This window comes from Conger conger, chromosome 6, assembly GCF_963514075.1.
Source record: "Conger conger chromosome 6, fConCon1.1, whole genome shotgun sequence".
NCBI lineage: Eukaryota > Metazoa > Chordata > Actinopteri > Anguilliformes > Congridae > Conger > Conger conger.
The window spans coordinates 20176371-20186023 of NC_083765.1; the positions used below are offsets into that span (position 1 = coordinate 20176371).

At 39.6% G+C, this 9653-nt stretch overlaps 1 long non-coding RNA gene across 1 annotated transcript; it reads left to right on the forward strand.

Moving 5' to 3' along the window:
• The first annotated feature begins 400 nt into the window (after positions 1-400).
• On the forward strand, positions 401-9158 carry LOC133130181 (uncharacterized). The gene is made up of 3 exons (XR_009708919.1): positions 401-474; positions 6699-6760; positions 8917-9158. It is a non-coding gene; the product is annotated as an uncharacterized LOC133130181 (long non-coding RNA).
• The last annotated feature ends 495 nt before the right edge of the window (positions 9159-9653 follow it).

Below are 9653 nucleotides of genomic sequence, written 5' to 3' on the forward strand. Positions count from 1 at the left end.
ATAAATAATGCTTTCGGAAATTGCAGCATTGGTAGCTACTGCACTGATGGCCATACACAAGCACCACACAAAGGGCCAAAAATCTAAAAAGCACAACACACTATAACCTATTACTTTATCAAATTACACATTATCAAAAGTATAATATTATTGATTCCTTGAGTAGATATCCACTGTTTCTTATTTGTCCCGCCGTTGACCTTGACTGTGCAGATGTGGCCAAATACTCAGGTCATATGCACATAGTCTAGAACAGGGATCTTCAAATCTGGCCCTCCACTCCAAATACAGCTCTGCTTTTCTTTCCTGGGAAATAACCTGAGGTTTGAGCATGTTTGTTGCTGCAGTTCCTCTCTTGACCATTAGAAGTCCGAAATTACCTACTGTACCTTTAAGGAAGAAGCGAAAAGGGGATGTAAATATGACAACAGAACGACTGGTCAATTGAATGAAAATGGCTTCCAAGGACAAACAGTGAGTACAAGCCCTGTACTGAAAGACCTCTGTGCTTCATTTACAAATCCCTCATCAACACTGCGCACATGTCCCTCATCAACACTGTGCACATGATGTGATTTGAAATACCATTCCCTGTAACAAAGCTCCAGTCGGTGTGTGTGTGTGTGTACTCGGTTAATGAGGCAGCAGAGAAAAGGAAAACGTTGGCCAGGACTCTGGATAATGAGGACGATAGGAAGGAGGCATATGTTCTTCTTCTATGAAACGAGGAACATATGGAGTGTTTGTTTATTCCAGTGGTATCATGGGATGGGAACAGATCAGCTGTTAACCCCGCAATGGGTTTTCAAAGTTCCATGTTTCGGTGGCAAACGGGGGAGGAGATAACTGTAGGTGTAATATCTGTGAATAATCTCAGATCTGGTGCCACAGAGTGTTTGAAATAAATTTTGAATCTGTGTTATTTATGGAATACAGTCAGCTGTGTAAAAAACAGTAACTCAGTGGATAATATATATTAATCCCTTCTGTGGAATGTTCTCTGTGCTGATACTATTTTGGGAAAATCTTGAAAAAAACATTTGAAACGCCATTTTGTCTCTGCATGGCATGATGAGACAGGATTTAGTCATTCTGTGGGGAAAATGCTACTGAGATAAAAAGCTATTACATTGGAAAAGAAATGTTGTGCTTACTCTATGTACTGTATATATAACTGTTTGTGAATTGGAACCAGATATCAATATACTGAATCGAAGCTAAGGGGTGTGGGTGAACACTGATGGAATCCAGTCCTGCATGTATGTGCCTTGATTTCAGAATCACACAGACCAAATATAGCCATTCTGCTGTCTGCAAAAATCTCAACACAGGGCAGGCCTGTTAGGAAAGGTTGCCATGTTGTCGCTGACAGTGGTGAAAGGCCCATTTGAAAAGCAGTTGACCTTAAAACCAAACAGCATCTCATACACGGCTTTGCCAATAAATGAAGATGCAGGCGTGATGCCAATTTCCATCTGACTCATTTGGTCAGTGAGAACACTCCAGAATGAGACGACTCCACTCCAGATCCCTCTCTTGGCTAATTAGTTCCCACTCGGTGACAATGAGGCTGGAGTCACACATAAAACTCCCATCTTAAATGTCCTCGATTGCAATACGTTTAATCATCATATTTGAAAGCTAGCCTCCCTTCCAACTGAAGCTTTCTCAGTTTTCTCACAAGAAAACTAATCTTTTCACCGTTCACCTTGGAGGCTTTTACGTGTTCTGTGACATTTACCACTGCACAATGGGGTTTGATTCATGGCCGATTAGCCCTGAACATCGTTGGATTATTAGGATGCAGCTCTATCTCCTTATTTGTTTGGTTTATTTGAAAAGGCTGAACTGAAAAACGGATGTCAGTTCAACTGCTCAGAGCCATGGTGCTAGAGTCAGTAAATGAATAATTAACATATGACGTGTATTACATTGTTTATTACTGAGTCCAGTTTGGTGATCACTGAATTTGTGTTTATTGTGAGAGGAAGAGCAAGAGGGTGGGAGAGATAAAGAGTGTGAGTGTTAGAGAGAGAGAGAGAGAGAGAGAGAGAGAGAGAGTGAGAGAGAGAGCAAAGAATAATTTGTAACCGGGTAAGAATATCCACTGAATACAGACAAATAGGTTCAAATAGATGTCCTTTCCTTTTCTCAGAATCTGAACACTGGAATCTCACACAACACAATGCAACACATCTACATAATAACTTCACAAAACTAACCTTCACATCAGTCTGCATGTGAGTGGCTACATTTGCATGGACAGACAGCCCTTGAAATGGAAAAGGGAAGAATCTAACAAAAAAACATGAATCAGAAACAAATCAGCTACAAAATTAGGCAAATTTATTATTAATCTCTCATCAATTCCTCCGCTGGATTAATTGCTCCCATCCAATCAGTGAAGGAATTCGATCAGGGTCACCAGGTCAGTGGAACCCCTGACCAATCAGTGGCATCAATAAGGGCTAGGGCCAGATTTGAGTTTCCCAGATCTGATGTACATATGAATATCAAAACACTGTTAATCAATAATGTAGCCCTCCCTGAACATTGTTTTGATGTTCCACAAGCAAGATTTGTATCAGACCTGATCATTTCATGCATTGATAACATGCTTCATGTTGGCAATGGGCTCGCATAAAATATAACAACTTTTTTGCACTAAAATAACTACATTTAATTCCAACAGATTCCGAGACAAGACAAAATTCTGAAAACTGAATTCTGAAAAATGAATTTGGCTAATTGAACATTCTATTATTAAACAGACATGAGAATCGGTATCATGAGCAGGCAGTAGATGACACCGACAGTAGTACTGTCCACTTTAGACAGTCTCATGGACTGTAGCTCAAGCACAGTGTAACCGCTAGTTCTGACGTTAACTAGCTCAATATCGGGTTTGATCTGGGGTGACTACAGATATATTTTCAGCAGGATCTTCGTGGCTAACTCATGTCTATCTAAATTATATAACTAGCTATAGCTCGATATGGCCAGCACCATCCGCAAAGCTTAACATAGTCTAATAAATGTCCCATTTCATAATTAGTTTGTGTTATCCAAATTGTGGTAGCCAGGGACCGAGCACTATGATAAATTGGTCTGTCTTGTTCCACTAGCCAAACTCATCTAGCTAATACCAATGTGCTTAATTCATTTTTATGAGTAACTTACAGCGTATCTAGGTAGCTAGTAAGAAACTATTAGACCTAACAACGTGCACGGCCCTCTTAATGAAATATTGTATGATTCTCACATCTGTTAAGTTATTTCCTCAATCCCCTTCAGTGGACATTGTTTTGTTTGTTACTTTTTAAATATCTCCGTGACTTCATACCGCATATTTTGAGGCACTTTTTCTGTTTAAATTGTAAACCTTGCGTGGATGCAGACAGCTGATGGAATGTTTAGGTGGCTTGTTATCAGCAATGTACTGCAATTACCTGGTATTTCTAGGCCTACTCGGTAAAGATGGCTTCTATTGTTTACAAAGAATCGTATTGCTTAGAAAAATAAAAGAAACCCAACCAGTGTTAACGACGGTCAAGTCAAAAAGAACCAGAAAAATGCTGAGACAAAAAACAAATTATCTTTTTTATTACTATATACTATATACTCAATATTGTTTGGTTAGAAACTGCTGCCAATTCTAAAATGTGTCTTCTTTCCATAAAATACAATGAAAAAGGAATCAATAACAAATTGAATCAATAAGCAGTCAATAATGGCATATACATAATGGATAACATCTTAATGATCTCCATCCCTATAGGTCAGTGGTGAGTCAGATTTTACCATTTGTAACAGGATGACACCATACTACTTATAATTTTTACAATACAGGTTGGAATAGGAAGAACAGGTGAGATACGCATCACAGGATATCATTACATTGCTAATTGATGGCATCCAAATTTGCCATGTTCATTGGGTAGGATTCAGAAAAGATTCTGTCAATATTGTTTCCAACATCGATGTGTAGAACGTTTTTGCAGGTCATCTTTCTTGCGGCAAAAAAATTATCTTACTGGGTAATATGGATGCATAAATTTAGCCTCAATATCCATGTGTTACATTACATTACATTACATTAATGGCATTTGGCAGACGCTCTTATCCAGAGTGACGTACAATTGGTTACACTAAGCAGGAGACAATCCTCCCCTGGAGCAATGAAGGGTTAAGGGCCTTACTCAAAGGCCCAACGGCTGTGCAGATCTTATTGTGGCTACATTGGGGATTGAACCACGGACCTTGCGTGTCCCAGTCATTTACCTTAACCACTACGCTACAGGCCGCCCATTTATTTCTTCTTCATCTATTGTATTTGCCAGTCCAATCCAGAAAAAAGCAAGCTATCAAACTAGAAAATCAGATGGTTTAACATGCCCAAGAAAGATGGTACTGCCTGGTACTTCATATCAGCATCCTCTGTACCACTAAAGTACCAAGAACATTAAGCATAAGGATCTGAAAGGTATGGTATCATCCTGTTACAAATGGTAGGAAGTCCATCTCAACCGTCTTCTCTCAATTGTAGCACACATCTACTCCCAGATCATGTGACCTTTCAAAATGGTTGTGAAATAATAAAACAGCTGAAAGACCGTATGTGCTAATCTTCACCTGGGCATCATTTTCAGAACCGATAAATTTAATCACTGGAGACTGTATCTCATTCAAATGTGCGTATCCTTTGAATTTACCCAATTTGTTATACAACCAGATTGGCTTTAAAAACAGAAATAATGAATCTTGTAAATCAAAATGCCTTCATTGGAAAATATTGTCAAAATATTGAGTGAGGATATGTAAAAGATTCAGGAACAGAGAAGTGAACCTATTGCACCCCTGAAAGGAAGAAGTACCAGGAGGTTTACATTTTTTTCAATTTCCCAGCATCCGTGGCAGGTTGGCAGACATGCTAATGCTGTTCTGACAGGTGAACTGAAGTAGCAGAGACTTCTGTTCAATTGATTTGAGCCCCGGCTATGTTCCCCACACCAGCAAGAACACAAAAGGTGCAGATCAGCAGGAATGGCCTGCCTGGGAGAGTCTGGATACAGGTGAAACACCACACTGCTGTCGATCACCATCAGACCAGCCACACCACTGCACCAGAAGTGATTAAACCGGGGCCTACTGTTAAACAATTTCACTTTCATAAAAACCAACTCCTCATTTTATTTTCTTTATTGTAACCAGGACCTCTGTGTAAATGGAGAGAGAGAGAGAACAGCACCAATTTAGGCTGCTACAGAGTTTATGGATCCATGAAATCCATCTAATGAGGACTTTGGTCTTGTCTAATCATAAGCCTAACCTATAGTCCTAACCCTACGCATAACCATAACCTATAGCCCTAACCCTAATCATAACCTTAGCCTAAAGTCCTAACCCTGATCATAACCCTAACCTATCGTCCTAACCCTGATCATAACCCTAACCTACACACCTGGTGGCTCATTTCCTTCACCATGGACTTGAGGCACTAGAAATATCGGGCCTTCAAATGAACAATAATTGGACACCGGAGGAGAGACGCAGGTTTGAGAAACACTGGATTCTCAAACTTAGCACTCTATTTCCAAGAGGACTAAATCAACGCACATAGAGCACCGACACAAGAGGGACCAAATTCTTCCTACTTAAAGGCTTCAGTACCCTGAATGGCCAGTGCAAACTTTTATTTCCCAAGAGGCCCTAATATGGGACAACTTGGGAAATAAAGATTTCTTACTTAACTAACCTATAGTCCTAACCCTGATCATAACCCTAACCTATAGTCCTAACCCTGACCTTAACACTCATGCTGACCCTCCACCATCTACAGTATCTGATTGGTTTAGTTTTTTTCTTTATTTTTAATAAGGAATATTTTAATTTCTAGGTTATAAAATGGGATATTCTCGGTAAAATACATAATTCCTTTTGTGACACATTTTCATTTGTTGAACATTTTAGTCCTCTTCATGGGCAATTATTTTGGAACACACATACACACACACACACACACACACACACATACACACACTTGCATACACACGTAACTGTGCTTAAATTAGATGTTCCAAAAGTAGAACCATGACAGTGTAATGAACTGTTTTTGAATGAGTGCTAAATTCATATCGTACCAACATCTGATTAACACCTCCAATTTTTATCTTCACAAATGTATTTTCTGAGATCCCCAGAATGAACTTGCCAAACAGTATTTATTTACAAAATAACTGAATAATTAAAATGAAGAAAATAAATAGTATATGAAAATTGATATAAACAGACCTGCTCTCTTAGCCCGTCACCATTTTGAGTAGAATAAGAGCCAGGACTCACTCCCTCTTAGCAGTGCTGTACTCATTTAGCCTCAAAGGGCTTTTTATTGTTATTACGACTCAAATGGGGGTGTCCATGTGAAAAGAGGAGATTCAGCTCCTTTGCCGTTCAGCCTGAGTGCCCTCATAAAGCTCAATTATTATACGCATAAAGGTTATGCTTTAAGAGCTTCTAAAGATGTGGTGTATGTGTGTGTGTGTGTGTGTGTGTGTGTGTGTGTGTGTGTGTGTGTGTGTGTGTGTGTGTGCATGTCCGTGTGTGTGCGCACGTGTGTGGCTGTGGGGGGCCGACAAAAGATTTTCTGCAAGAGGAGATTTTGTCACTGTTGAATAATTTCTCATTTTTAATTTCTTTAGGTGAAATGCCTTGAAGTTTATCCAAAATGAGGCCATCGGAGGTGAAGTCTAAAACTGGATGTGTGAGTGACAGGGTCCGAACCCCACACTGCACTGTTGAGAGTGTGTCCTGATGACTTTACAAAGTGGATAAGTGTCAGACCCATTAAATGGACTTTCTCAGCTTTAAGACCGAGTTAACGGGGTCCCAGAGGGAAGAGGACAGTGTGTTAACAGGCTTGCTAATGCAATACGGGCCTTTATGGGCCTTTTAAGGGTTCTCAGAGAGAAAAAGAAAAGTTGGGAACTGGGATGGTGGAGGATGCAAAATGGAGGGTTGAGTAGAGTGGTGAATATGGGGGGGGGGGGGGGGGGGGGCATCATGTAGCCTTGTGGCTATGGTACATGACTGGGACCTGGAATGTTGGTGGTTCAATCTCCGGTGTAGCCTCAATAAGATCAGTGCAGCTGCTGGGGCCTTAAGCCCACATTGCTCCTGGGGGGATTGACTCCAGCTTAGTCTAATCAACTGTAAGTGACTTTGGATTAAGCGTCTGCAACAACAAGTCATTTATTATTATTATTATTATTATTATTATTATTATTAATGGCACAATGGGTAATTTCAGACTTCTAACGGCCAAGAGAGGAATAGCAGCAACAAACTCCATCAAACCACATCTCTGTTTATCCCTCCCCCTTCTTGGTAAATGCGCACAGCCATTGGCTGTGGCAGTTAGAACCGATTTTCAACCAATGAGCTTGAATTATTGTACAGTTATACAATGTTTTGGTACAGCGTGTCGGCCCGTCAACTGCATATTTTGAAACCCGAATTTAAGGACTAGGCAGAGGGGGAGTCAACATGTCAGTGAGCCTTTTTCAATGATAGGAAGGGATTTACAATGGTCTTGTAACAATGTTTTAACAGAAAAATCTTACAAAGCTCAATGGAATGATAATATTTCATTTACATTTCATTACAAATGTAAATGTGCCAGAGTTAGCCAGAGAGGCTTATTTTCATCTGTAGACCTGAGGCTATATGTTTTTGGACTGGAAACGAGAGTATCCAGAGGAAACCCACGCAGACACGAGGAGAACATGCATACTCCATACAGAGAGGATCCAGGACTCAAACCTGGAACATCCGTCCTTCCAGGTCCCAGTAACATTCCTTAGCCACTAGGCTACAGAATGCCCCTTCTAAAATACCAATCAATGCCCTCTCATGGCTACACAAATCTTCCAGTAGCAAAATATATCTGCTTTTACAATTAGCACCTCAGGTTAAGGAGTTTAGGAAGACACGGCAGGAGGACATATTAGTGCAGAGGAACATTAGCACAGGAAGTGCAGGTGTGGACACACCTTCCCTCTCCTGCCTGTCATTTTGGGTTGGCTCTGTCACCTTATTCTCTCTATTCTAGTCTCTGCCTCATGCTGAAAGAGGTGATAATGCTAATTGACTGACGGAAGCCTGGAAACAATTAGAATTTGTCCTTGAACTGAGACTGCTCTTAAAAGTGAAATATTGTTTATTGGATTCAATCTCTCATTAAAACGGTCCTTTAATTTTAATTTAGTTTATCAATTGAGGACGAATTTGATTGGACCCAAACCGTCATTTCAAATTATGAAAACACTCTTGGTAATGTTTGAGGATTTAATAAACAATTGTTCTTATTTGTTTCTCATAATTACACAATACAGAACCTTTTTGGAATGCAAACACAGTTTGCGGAATTCAGCAATCACAAAAAAGGTATCCAGCTTGTGAAAATAAAATAATTGATTGAATACAGACCAGTTCAAATGTTTTTGCATTGTGCAGAATTAAATTTGGACTGGTATTTAAAATAGCATATGCTACAGCTTAATAGGAAGAGCGGTGCGTACAGAGAATCTTTAAGGTACGTATATCGTTAACATGCCCGCAATAGCCTCCTTTAATTAGACTGTTCCACCAAGGAAGTTGATGGCACAATTTTTTTTATTTTTATAAGAGCTCATTAGCTCAAGCACTTAAATATATTACTTGTGCTAAAACTCTGGCCAGATGTGGCTTAGGCAGAGATACCGCATAATATATCCCGGCAGGTATTCAGAAAATACTTTCTTCCCAAGCACAGACACTGTATATCAGCAGCCCACACACTCGGTCACTGAAGCATCATTGTTCACTGTGACATGGGCTGGCATTAACCCAACACATGTTCTTAACTCTGTGTTTATCCAGGTGAACTCAGGTAACTTTAAGGATGCCTGCTGACTGAACCCAGACTGACTGTAAAGACAGAATGATAAAGCAGGCAGCCCCATAAGAGAGAGGAGGGAGTGAGCGAGTCTCCACCTAAAGTGATGGAGTCGTATGTCATTAAAACCGAAAATAACTTTTATTTATATTTTTAATTTACATTTTTTTGGAAGTGTACTGCAATGTTCATAATTGTGATGCAATTGTATTGGAAAGCTTGAATGAGTTTGAAATATTGATGTTTCACAAGCTGAACCTGAATAAAACATCTGCTTGGCTTCCGAGTACTCTCCATGTATCAGTCTGTTTTTTTAACGGACCAATCATGCATCAGGCTGTTTACTAATGGACCAATCATGAATCAGTCTGTTTCCTAACAGACCAATCATGAATCTGTCTCAATGGACCAATCACTTTCTACTGTACTGCAGCAATAAAAGGCCTAGTTGTTGTTATTGAGAATGGTAAAAGCAATTTCCCTGAATGAGCACTCATAAAGCAACAGTCTTGGCAAAGTAAAATCGATAATTATCCTCAGACTTGAATCTGATTGATACGCCTACGGGAGAGACATACTAATTCTTTGCATACAAATGTAGGACATCAACATCTTTAATGCATTGAGAGAAACCAAACAAAAACAGCAAGAAAAATATTAAATTTTATTGTACCACAGTGTTTTGTATTAAAGTTTTACAAATTCTTAAAATGTTATACAG